Source organism: Eupeodes corollae, chromosome 1 (assembly GCF_945859685.1).
Source record: "Eupeodes corollae chromosome 1, idEupCoro1.1, whole genome shotgun sequence".
Taxonomy (NCBI): domain Eukaryota; kingdom Metazoa; phylum Arthropoda; class Insecta; order Diptera; family Syrphidae; genus Eupeodes; species Eupeodes corollae.
This window is the reverse complement of record NC_079147.1, coordinates 75,299,260-75,312,788: the sequence shown is the minus strand read 5'-3', so window position 1 is coordinate 75,312,788 and position 13,529 is coordinate 75,299,260. Positions and strand designations below refer to the sequence as shown.

At 36.6% G+C, this 13,529-nt stretch overlaps 1 protein-coding gene across 4 annotated transcripts in view; it reads left to right on the top strand.

The window, feature by feature from the left end:
* Positions 1-13,529, top strand: part of LOC129953797 (protein roadkill) — a 448,090-nt gene that overhangs the window by 328,165 nt on the left and 106,396 nt on the right. The window lies entirely within an intron of this gene.

Sequence of the window (13,529 nt, the reverse complement as noted above, 5' to 3'; positions counted from 1 at the left end):
GCCATTGTTTGGGTTCCTTCAACTTTCTAGGTCGAAGGGATTTCAAACGTATGATAGCACGAATTTAGCGATTGTTCGGTGTCTGCAAAAGATCAAAATTTCTTAAATCCAAATGTTCCAGGATGAAGTGTGCGAACTTACAACTTTGTTTGTTTGTACAAATGCAGTCCTATATTCCAATATGAATTTAAGACTAACTTGAAACGAGTAGTTTTTGGGCCATGCAAACAAACTTTTCGGAGACCCAAGTCAACGAACACCTGAAATTGCTTTAAGTTGTGATCCTTAAGCTCCTAACTTCTGTACAAGCGTGAGCCTAAACTTCGACACAAAATGAACAGTTTTTGATGACTGCGACATGTCAAGTTCATATGCGCTCAAATAAAACTCCTTCAAAACGAATACAGCGAACTGAAGGCACTGTCTACAGGTGCTTTTCTAAGTTGTGTTTCTTTAGCTCCTTACTTCTGTACAAGCGTGTGCCTAAACTTCGACACAAAATTAACAGTTTTTGATGACTGCGACATGTCAAGTTGTAATGCGCTTAAATCAAGCTTCTTCCGAATGAATTCAGCGAACTGAAGGCACAGTCTACAGGTGTTTTTCTACTGGTTCTAAGTACGTTTAATTCAATCGATATTCAGTCCCATATGACGACACAAAATTAAGGCCCCTTTGGGGTCTTTAAAAGGCTGAGTTTTATTGCGCTGTAAACAATTTTCTGTCAGAACTATCTCAACGAACAAATGTCACTGCCTATTGTTGTCTTCCTTCCAGTCTTGGGTCTGCTAGATTTTGCATACGTGAGAGCCCAAATTCCGACACAAAATAAACGGTTATTTGATGTCTGTGAAAGGGCAAGTTCTCGTGTGCGAAAATCAAGCTTCTTCAGAGGATTGCCTATGGTTGTTGTACTTTAGCTACGAAACTGATGATAGGCAAACTTCTTTCGCAACCAAGGCAGCAAACACATGACATTTATATTTATTTATAATGGTATTCTTCCAGTTACTGGGTCTATAAAATTTTGTATACGCGTTGGTCTTAACTCCGATGCAAAATTATAGGTTTCAAGGTCAGAATGGAAATGGGATTTTGTACAGATTAAGGCCAGAGTTCCAACACAAGATGTATTTGAATTCTTTTGAGATAATTATCCACCACTTTTCAACGGTATCTCAGCCATAACTTGACGAACGTTGGTTTTAAAGCGCTCAAGAGTTAAAGGTTTATCTGCATAAACCCGGTTTTTCGCTAAGCCCCACAAAAAAAGGCCTGCGGGATCAAATCGCTGGTTTTCAGTTGATATCACAATGACGAGAAATTAAGCGACCAGGAAATGTCTCTTGCAATAAAGCCATATTCGATCGAGCTGTGTGGCATGTGTCACACCGTCTTCTAGAAACCAAGTCGTATTCTTTCATAGAAGGCAAAGTGGGTTCATCGTCTTTTCGAAGGAGTAAGGTCCAATCACACCTCCGGACCAAAGAGCGCACCAAACAAGACTTTTTGTGGATGTAATGTCCTCTCTCCAATTCCTTGAGAAAAAGACAGTCCTAATTCCTGAGACCGGCAAAGAATCGACACATTCGCGTCATCGGCAACACTTTCACTTACAGAAGCAAAAACGATGATGCACAGGCCTTAGAATATCTGCAACCAATCCAGTCTTTTGAAAGTTCTTCACAATTTTGCCAATTGCTTGCGTATTTGAACGATTATGTAAATCCTAATCTCCTCTTAAAGCACGATATTGTAGGTCTTGTCAATTTCTGTACGTTGTTCGATAGTTAAGCGATCCATTGTCGTAAATGTCAGAATTGGTGCAAAAACTTAGTTTGACAGATGCCAAATTCCAGCTATATACTTTTAAAACCGCAGAATGGATAACCAGTTATAATTTTGAAAGCTTCAGTAGCAATTCGTTACTCTAAAAAAAATCTAAATTTCTTATTTAGCCCAAATTTCTTTCAATTTCTAAAAACCACAGTAACTCTAAAAGTTCCAGGAAGTTAAAGAAGATTATATTTACAAAAACTTTTACTTGACAAAATTTATATTAAAGTTCCTCCTTCCGCAATAACTATCACACACTTGAATAAATCTATTCCACTCTGCCATCTAAGCATCAATTCCAACCTGTCACTCTCACAATCCAGCAATAATGTCATTATCTGACAGCTGTCACAATCATCATAGGTGTCAATAATTATTATTATTGCCACTTAACTCTTCCGCCGCCGCCGTCACTTATATTATTCATAATTATTGCCTCTCACCAAACACTCAAGAAAAAGCTCAACAACTGTCATATTGTGATTGTGCCATCTGCCATTACGTTAATCACAATCACAATCATCATCGTTTCAGCCATCAAATTGAGAATAATTTGGAAACCGGGTTACCCTTTTTTTTTCTTGTGTTATCTAAAGACAAATAAAATAAACATTTTTGTGGTAATTTTGATAATTTCTCTTATAAAAGCGTCGAGAAATCAAAAAGCAACAAAAGCTACAAAAAAAATTGCAAACGTCTGCCTGCCAATCTTCACCAGACGTATCTTCACATAACATCCGTGCCGGTTTCTTTTTGGTTTCATATTTTTCTACACTCTGCATGACCGACACACGGCATCATCTTTTTTTTTTTTGTTGTTGTCTGATTTCGTAAACTTTTTCAACTCATTGCACGCTTTACGTCTCGGTCCGCATCTATATCATCGTTGACGCCGCCACCGCCGCCGCCGCCGAAAATTTGGACAAGAAGAAGCCAAAGAAATATAATATATCCGTAAATAATAAAACAAAGAAAAGTATGTTAACCTAAAAAACATTTTCGTCTGGTGGCGGCGGCGGCGGCGGTGGACCCGATTGGCTTTTATTTTTCATTTTTGGTAGGCTCGCTCTACTGGGACTGTCGGTCGGCTTTAGCTTCAGCTGCAGCTTTAGCTTTGACTTCGACTTCAGACTCAATTCAGACGCCACCACCGCACCGCCATCTACCATCCATCCAGTCCCATGTAGGAAGGTTTATTGCAACAACTCTCTTGTTGCGAGTCTCATTTCTGAAACATTTTGTTTGTATTTCATTTCAAAGCTTACCTAAGAGGAGAAATCGAAAAAGAGTTAAGCAAAACTTTACTAAAAATAAAAAGACCTAAAACTAAAAACCTAAATTATGACACACAGACGAGCGACGACGGACGCTAGACTAACACAAGCGGCGATGCGGCGCGCTGTGCGGAATGCCTGTCACAGACAGAGCGTGGAAGAAATTTGAAATTTCCTTCTCAAGCGTCTGTGATTCATTCTTTGGATTACGCGAAGCCTTTCCTCCACCTCCACCTCCTTAGCGTGTGATAGTTGCTCTGAATTTTATGCAAATTTCAAATTAAAGCAAAAATCTAAAACCTATAAATTCGGACGAATTGTGAACGGACCAATAATGACGTTTAAAATTCATTTTATGGGGGCAACACAAGACACAAACGCGATGTACCTAAATTATTGTTTTAGTTTTTGTTGCTAAGTTTCTGTTTCATTTTGTTTGGACCCAAAAAATGTGGGACAACGACGACGACGCGGTAGCGGCGCATCGGCTTCGGCAGCATTAATTTATACAACAAAAAGTATTAATTGGGTTAGAGACGAACGACGACGACGATGAAAACGACGATGGCGACGACGACGGGTGGCGGGGCGCGGCAGTGATGAGAAATAAAATTTCATTTGCGGCCGATTATAATTCTGTTTAATTTTTGTTTGTTTTGTTCATTTTGTCGGTTTTCTTAAAACGACACAAAAATGAGGGTCACCGATGAGCATGAGCTAGCGCTGCTATGGTGAACATAGCTGAGCTGTACTGAATTCGTTTTGTTTGGGTTTTTCTTTTTTTTTGTAACTTATGGACGACAAGGCACTAGAGACTTTCCCGGTTACATAAAAGTTGGATGAGTTGTTTTTACAATAAATAAACCACATAATATTTAGCTGACATGAATTAGTTACCCAGAAGAATTGAATACAAAATATATGTATATGAGGATGAGTGGGGAGGTGAAGTTGTTGGAACCACACACCGGGTGGATGAAAATGACGTATGGTTGTCAAAAGTGAAGATGACAGACGTTGTAAAGACCAAACAAATGATGTCATAGTGACAGAAGAAATCTATAACTCTATAATTTCTTGATTGATATTTTGTCGCATTTTGAATCAATGAATCTATTATTTAGTTTGATCAAAGGGGTTTTTTGAGGTGTGAATTACTTCCATCAGACTCACAAGAGGCCCTTGGTAAATGTTTGAGGCTTTGACTTCGTCTTCTCAATGGCTGAAACACAAACACGCTTCAGCTTTTTCTTCGTTTGCATTACGATGGGCCTGCTTCGAGGTTGCTTTGAATGACATTTATAATGTGACATTTCTAAATTGACACTTCTGTCATAAGCAGCTGTTATTTTTGTCCAAAAGTTTGTTTTGGTTTCTCGTCCAGCAAAAGATAAGTATTTGGAAATCGGAAAAAATTAATTTATCGCGGAAGTAGCTTCCACAGCCTATCGTGGGTATGTTCAGAACAAGAAAAAGGCGTAGACTGAGAGACGTCGTTGATTGGTCCAGGAGCTCAATCTACGGAGTAAAGTTATTCTGTGTTCTTGTTCACTTTTTCACAGCTGTTGAGCTGTCAGACAAAGCAAATGTTCAGCAAATTGGAACTAGAGCTTCCGTTAAGAGTTACATTACGTTATTTTCCTTACGATTGTCAAACGAAACGTGAGGTCAAAGCTTCATGGCTGAAACACAAACACGCTTCAGCTTCGGCTTCAACTGCGTTACGTTGGGCCTGCTTCGAGGTTGCTTTAAATGAAACTTCCAATATGACATTTCTAAAATGGCACTTCTGTCATCACCAGCTGTTATTTTTTTCCCAAAATAAAAAAGGAATAGTTTTGAAATCGTAAAAATTAAATTTATCGTGGAAGTAGCTTACACAGGCTATAATAACCGGTGGGAATCCCTCCGAAAGCAAATATATTTTGTTTGTTCACTTTTTCACAGCTGTCAGACAAGGCAAATATTCAGCAAATTTGAACTAGAGTCACATTACGTTTTTTTCCTTACGATTGTCAAACGAAACGTGAGGTAAAAGTTTCATTGTGATAGCATGCATTAAATTCCTTATACTGAACTCGTCAGTTCAGGCGAAGCCGAAGCTTAAGCGTGTTTGTGTTTCAGCCATAAGGGTTTTCCAATGAGATTTCGTTCGTTTTGAATAGTCTGATATTTTGGTAGGTGTTAAATTTTAAGCTGTTATTTTTGACATTTTGCAACTATTTTGTTACTCGAAATGGAACGATACACGTTTAAAAACGAATTCAAATGGCGACAATTTTACAGCTACAGCTATAGCCAAAATAATAGAAACACTCCTTAATATTTTGTAATATTGAGTGTAGTTCTATTACTGTCAAATATTAAAAAATATGAGTATAATATTTTATGAATTAAGAGTGTCGTTAATCTATTCTATAAACATTTGTTTGAAAACTTGAAGTAGTATGCGAAATTTCGCTGGCTTCGCAACAAGCTGATCATAAAGGTAGCAACACTTAATAAATTAAAAACCAAAACAAAACATTTTGATTGACTAATATGTTTTGTAAAGGGTGATTTTTTAAAAGCTAGAAGAAAGTTACAAAAAAACACATACAATTCAGAAAAATGCATGAAATTTTTATTTGAATCGATAGTACGGTCCATATAATTTAATGTTTGAAGATTATTTCATGCAAATGTTTACCTTGACTGTGCCTCAATGTCCAATTTACTGCTCCGCTTAGTCCAATTTTGGCATAATCTTTCCAACATTTCGGCCGATATCTCACGAATAAATGCTTCTATGTTGTCTTTCAATGCGTCAATTGAAGCGGGCTTCTCTTAATAGACATGAGCTTTAAAATAGCCCCACAAAAAATAGTCTAAAGGCGTTTAATAGCATGATCTAGGAGACCAATTGACCGGTCCCGAACGTGAGAGAAAATGTTTACCAAACTCGCCTCTCAACAAGTCCATTGCTGCGCGTGCTCTATGTGGCATGTGGCACCGTCTTCTTGAAACCGCTTGTCATGCAAGTCTAGCTCTTGCATTTTGGGTAAAAAATTACGTACCCATTGAGCCAAAAATGAGCTTCGTCGCTGAACACAATTTTTCGGTAAAAAAAGTGGGTCTTCGGCCAACTTTCCAAAAGCTTATTCACAAAAAAATTGTACGTTGCAGTAGGTTGTTCGGCTTTAATTCTTGCGCCAGTTGTATTTTGAAAAGCATTACACCTAAATCCTTCCGCAAAATCTTTCAAGTTGTTGAGTAACAGAGGCCCAATTGATGGCCATCATTAGCACTGGCCGAAACAGGTGCGATATTTTCTTCAGTTCGGACTCTACGTAAGCGTTTTGGTGGTTTTATGTCCAACAATGTAAATTTTGTGCGAAATTTAGTCACAATAGCCCGAATACCCGCTTCAGTGAGACGATTAAACTGACCATAAAATGGAAGAAGCGCGCGATAAACTTTCTAAACAGAGCACGCATTTTGATAATAAAATTCAATAATTTGAATCCGTTGTTAGTTTGTAAGACGATAAATTATTGACCAAACTGAATATGTTTGACAGTGAAACAAAACACGAAATTTGCTTCAGCTTTTTAAACCAGTATTTCCACATCTCATGTAGTACCCGTAGCATGATGGTTAGTGCGTTGGACTGTCATGCAAGGGGTCTGGGTTCAATCCCTGCCTGTGCCACCTTAATTTAAAAAAAATTTTCGCGGGTACTGCCCCTTGCGAGGAATTGACAAATCCTTCAAGAGTAATTCTTGTCATGAAAAAGTGCTTTCTCAAAAACTAGCCGTTCGGATTCGGCCCAAAATTGTAGGTCCCTTCCATTCCTGACAACAGTACTCGCACACAGGAATGGTTGAGAGTTGTTAGTCACTAGGCCCTGGTTCACAACGGACTGTTGCGCCACCCCATTTGATTTGATTTGATTTCCACATCTCATACAATTTCGCATTACGAACGGATTTCATGATACAGTTTTTCGGGATTCGTAAAAATTTCCGATTACGATGGAATTCATGATAGGGCTGAATAGCTTAAAAATCTCCATCATCATTGAAAAGCTTTAATTTTTTAACACTGCCTTTATTCGATTTGGCACCGAGTCTAACTTTTAGTACTTTTCTTGTGGAATAATATACCTCACTTTTTAGACCATTCTCCATAAATCATCTTTGTTAAAAGGTTTATTCTTACTAACCTTAATCTTCAGCTTGTTTCACAGGTTCTCAATATGATTAAGATGTTGTGATTAACAAGATCACCCTATACGGTCAATTTGCTCGTTGAAACCAGAGCTTTGTTGACTTTGTCATATGCTTGGGGTCGATGTTTTTGCTCCAAACCACATTCCTTCGATGTATTTGGCCTGAGTCGTGTAAGTGCCCATCCTTAAAGATCGTGCGTAAAGATCAGTATCTTGCAAGATACGACGAACAGTTCAAGAACTGACTGGCTTCCCTATTTCTCGCTGCAGATCTTTAGAGGACATAAACGGATTCGTTTTAGCTTTTCTCAACAACGTAGATTAGAACCTTGCAGTCTGCTTTTTTTTTCAATTTTTTTTGGAATGTAAAGCATTTCAAGCCATTTTGCAGAGTGTTCATTATGGCTTCTGCGACGACTATTATAGATACACCACTGTTATGTAGAGCTAAAATGTGCAGGCAACGGCCTAGTCACTGATAAAGCTTCGGTACCCATCAATCACCGAAATCAAGCATCAACGAGCGTGGTTAGTAGACAGATGGGGCACCGTCTCGAAACCTACCGCGTGCTGTCTTGTGTTATTATCACCTTATGTTGAGTCTAGTCGCTCAAGGTGCTGTGTTGTCTACTCATTTTACATTTATGTGCTGAGTAGAATGAAATGTAAATGTAATGTAAAATGTGCAATGCAGTGCTTCACACTTTCAATTGCATTGTGCCTAAAAAATTCCTAAAATTTCGAAATTATTTGAAGCTATAAAACATTTGTAAGATTTTTTTTCGAATAAGGCAATTTACAAGCGACATAACATTTATTATTTTTGACTTCCCATAAGAAGTTATTGTAATGGATCCGATTTGTCGAATTGAAAATGTTGACATTTCTCGACGTTTCAAGGTTCCAAGAGTCAAAATAAAAGATTTTTGGGAAGATGTCTGTGCGTGCGTGTATCGTACGTCCATACGTTCTCAACGTTTTTTTCGTCGTCCATAGATAAAGAACCAGAAAAGTTTCGACTTCAAATAAGTTTTGTTGTACAGATAAAAATGCAGTAAGATGCAGAAAAGGCTACCATAGCAGTTCAAAAAAATGTGAACATTTTGGTTAACCCTAAATACCTCACGAACCAATGACGCTAGAGACTTCAACTGGGACGGTCTCAATAATTACTTCAGGATCTTTAACTGGTCACTATGTTTCCTCGATAGTGACGTTGACGCCAGCGCTGATATGATCACAAGTTTGATTCTCCTGGGAATGAGAACTTTTATCCCGAATAGGGTTAAAAGCATCAGACCTAAGGAAAACGCATGGTTTGATGCGAGCTGTAAAGAGGTTATTAGGGTCAAGAAGGTAAGTTTCCGTTGTTTTAAAGCCAATCCAACTGAGGAAAACCGGAATAAGTTCAAGCAAGCCAGGAAGGCCTGCAACGCACATATTCGACGGACCAAATTTTTACATGACCAAAAATTACGGCAAAAAATTCTGCAATGTCCCAAAGGCAGTAAAAATTTTTGGTCATTTGTAAAAAATATGAGGAATTCTTCCTCTTCCTCGGTTCCTACGCTCGTTGTGAATGACACTCCATTTGTTAGCTCTTTAGAGAAAGCAAATTTCCTTGTTAGGCAGTTCGCCGCCAATTCAACGCTGCCAGTGAGTGTTATGACTCCGCCTGTACTTGAGCGAGTTAATGATTCTATGGGGCAAATCTTTTTTCGCACTCGTACTGTAGCGAGAGTCCTAAAAGATCTTAACATACACAAATCTGCTGGTCCGGATGGTATCCCCGCTATTGTTCTGAAGAGGTGTTCTTCATCGCTGGCAAAACCACTGCGTAAGCTTTTTCATCTGTCCTACTCCTCAGGTCTCGTTCCGAGCGGATTAAAAACCGCATTTGTCCAGCCTATTCCCAAAAAAGGCGAATCTTCCTCACCGTCTAATTATCGACCGATTGCACTTACGTCCCTTCTTTCCAAGGTCATGGAAACGCTGATTAACTATCAGCTCAAGAAATATCTTGAAGAACGGAAGCTTCTTAATGACCGACAGTATGGCTTTCGTAGCAATAGGTCTACTGGTGATCTCATGGTTCATCTCACCGAACAGTGGAACAAATCTTTACATAGTTTTGGAGAAAGTAAGATTATTGCACTTGATATTTCAAAAGCATTTGATAGGGTTTGGCATCAGGCTCTCTTATCGAAAATGCGTGCTTTCGGTTTGCATGAATCCCTCCTTCATTGGATTAGTAATTACCTTTCGAATCGTTCAATACAAGTTGTATTGGATGGATTCAAGTCTGAAAACCACAAAATAAATGCTGGTGTGCTGGTTTCTCCCCCTCTGATCTGGCTGTTATTTACAAGACTTATATACGTCCAAAGCTTGAGTATAACTCCCATATCTGGGCTGGTGCTCCTGCAACTTACTTAAGCCTCTTGGACAGTATTGAACGTAGAGCATTTAGACTGATTGGTGATATTACCATCATAAGATCATTTACGTCACTTGAACATCGTCGAAATGTTTCTTGTCTCACCCTCTTTTACCGTTATTTTAATGGTTTATGCTCTAGAGAAATAGCCAGCTGCATTCCTCCCCTTAAACAGTTCAACCGTAATACTCGCGCTTCTAGGAATGCTCATCAATATACCCTCGAGCCCATCTTCGGTCGTACTGTCAAGTATAGAGATTCGTTCTTTAGCCGTACTATGCGAATGTGTAATGCCTTACCTCACTCTGTCTTTCCCAGCTATTGCAATATTCAGGAATTCAAAACCAATGTGCACCGACATCTCCTTTCAAACCCTCTCTCCCTTTCCTAGTGCTCACACTGTGTATTCATAATAAGGGTAATATATCCCTTTGAGTGTGCGCTTATTATAAAAAAAAAAAAAATTAAGTTGTATATTATATATTAATATTGATACCAAATAAGTATGTTTTGGAGAATAAACGGTTTATTTATAAATCAAAAAAAAATGTTTACCTCCAAAATTTTACGAATAAAATATGATTTCATCTCCAAAACAATTTTGTGCAACGAAAAATAAAGTTTTTAACATCTGGTAAAATTTTGAGAAAAATCATTGACAAAAAATAAAAACCTAAACAAGAAAATTTATAAAAGTTGGTAAAAATTGATTTTCGACTCAAATATCTTTTCAAGACCTTGAGATTATGGCTTCAACCTTATTTCATCTTATAAGAATTATTGTTTTGAACATTCAGTAAAATTTTGAAAAAAATCTAATTGACATTTTTTTTGTCAAAAACTTAAAAACAAACAATACTAAAGCTTGGTAAAAATTTACTTTCGAATCAATTAGTTTTTCAAAAATTGAAAATATTGTCTTCAAACTTTTTTTATTTCACAGAAAATATTGTTTTCGATAGTTCAGTAGTACAGTTGGCTTTTTCAAAAAAAAAATAAAATCTACAATTCTTGATATCTCTCAAATTATTTTCTTTCATCCAATTTGTAAAAATTTAAGAAATCCTACTAAAATTGGTAAAAATTTGTTTTCGACTAAAAATCTATTTAACAAAACTAGATTTTCAAATTAAATTATTTCCTTATATGAAAAATATTGTTGTTAATTCTAAAATTTTTAAAAATAATTCAAATGACAACTTTTTTAACCCAACACGAAAACCTACAAACTTATAAGCAAGACAAATCGACAGACGGGATGGGAAGTTATCAGTGTGGTTCGCATCCCAGCCTCATTTTAGAAATGGAAAGACACACAGTTTAACAACGAATTAATGAATGAATTAAGTTTTGGGGTAATTGCACTGCGACTTGAAAGATCTAGTGTGTCCTTTTCTAGAACTGGATGAGACTCTAACCTTACAGTTCTTCCTTCAAGAAACTTAAGTACTTGGGTTGCTATTAAAGACGGAACGTTTTTGCTTGTATGTACTTGGTATTGTCCCAAGTATTTCCTCCTATGGGGTATGATTACAACGAATCTAAATTTTTAAAAATTTCTTTAAAGATGGTCAAATTTTTACATTTACATTTCGCATAAGTTAACGTTTTTTCGGTCGTCGTGAAGCACTTTCTTGACCAGAAATAGTAAAATATGTGGAAATATTTGTAGCTGGAGTGATAAATTAGTAATATAAAGAATTGAAAAAAGAACAACTTAGAATTTTGCTAAGTTCCTGTTTGCCATTCCACAATCGTCATAACATATTAATTTACATAATTAGTTTGGTTTAAAGTCTCTTAAAGTTCATACAAGAACTCAAGCCAATCGAACACCAGAAACGTCATAACTTCGCTCATCGCATTTGCTCATCGAAGAATCCAAAGGCGATTGTTAAAATCTTCTCCATCCATCCTCAAGATCTCTGTTTGTTGCGGTTATATAACTGGATGTATGTCAAAAATGAAGCTGACGCTGGTACACCTGGATTAAGTATGGGTTCGAAATACAAACGGTTTTCAAAATTGAAACCACAAATCTAAAAAAGCATTATAATAGGATTTTGTTTGAGATCATTTATGTTCAAGAGCTCTAAGGACGTCTGCCCCAATGCATTTAAGAGTGATCAAGATTAAATTATTTCAGATATTCAGTAGTTTTCCTTTATAAGCGGAATTAATTCTTCTAATATCATACTGATGTACCTAAGGGCTCTGTGTTGTCACCTATGCTTTTTCCCATATAACAGAACCTCCAAATAAGTCATATTTTGTAAAACACTTTTCGGTTGTTGAACTCTCTTCTCGGACGTCTAAGCGGAACTGCTAGAAACATAGCTTTTTGGATAAGCTTAAGAAGGGGAGAATCGAAACCAAATAAGAATTTTGCAGCTGTAGTACGTGGTCTTGAATGGTATGTTGATTCCTCGCCGATCTTTGGGATAAGGCATTTCACTAAGGATATTACACGTTTTTGGTATAAAAACTTGATAGTTAACTTAAAATTTTAAAATTCAGCTCATATCTTTACTGATTGGATCCTTAAAAACAATCGAACTCTTCATCTAACAATCATCTTAAGTTATAAAAACCATTTTTAACTTGGAGAATACTATAACAACCAGAATTGGAGCATTTGGTGCTGCGAAAATTGAGAAGCCTGTTTGGTGTGGTTTTTGAACTGGTCATGTGATTTAAAATGGTTTAACACGTTAAGGCATCTTTTGATTTCTCATCAGAAATGCTGGACTTTAGTGCAAAGATACTTACAGAAGTTGTCATCGTATGGCACTTTGCGCATCTTGCTAGTAGAACCGTGTTAGGCTTATCCGTTGACTTGTGTTTTGATAATATGTTGTCCCATTTTTCGACTAAGTCTCAGTAGTTACTGAAAGTTCCTAAAACTAAAAAGACATTCAGGAGATTTTGGTGCCATTTGTATGCCAAAAACACTATGTAAGCATAAGGAAAGAAGATGATAGGAAGAGAAAGGAGTGTGGTAAAGCATTCAACATTCGGTTAGTTCGGCTAAAGAATGAATCTCTTCACATGACAGTGCAACCAAAGTTTGACTTCAGAGTAAGTATACTGATTAAAATTCCTTAAGGTTCGAAAATAATAGTTGAATTGCTTACAGCTTTTGAACTTATTAACAGTTAAAAAAATAAGACAAAAGACATAAGAACGTTGTTCTAGTAACGAACTCAAATGAATCAACGTTTTTACTGTGTCGCCAAGAATATTGAGCGTTTCTCTATGAATTCTGTCCAAGTGTGCTTACTTAACTAAGTTACTGAAGTTCCAGTTTAGTGATGGGAGAATGCTCATTAGTTTACATCATCCATCCACTTTCCCTCTCATACAACCTAAACTTGCAAAGCAAGTTTTAGTAGTAAGTATACTTAAGAACTTTGTTCCATACTAATTAGTTATTGTCATTTACATTTCAAGCCAATAAACTATTTCCTTGTATGTAGTATAGATCACCATAAAGACGTAAAACATTAAAAATAAATAAATGAACATAATAAACTAATAAATCTATATACATCGATCAAAAGATACATTTGTATACCAACAACAACAAGTTGATTGATTAATTTGTAAAAATGCAATTTGCTACTTCAACTTTTATTCAAAATCGATTTTCGATGTCGTTGTAAGATTTTATAGATACTTTAAGTAATTATTTATAAATTATGTAAATATATACATCATAGATTGATAAATAGATACATCTACAATCTAACCTATAACTATGTTGTTTTACACA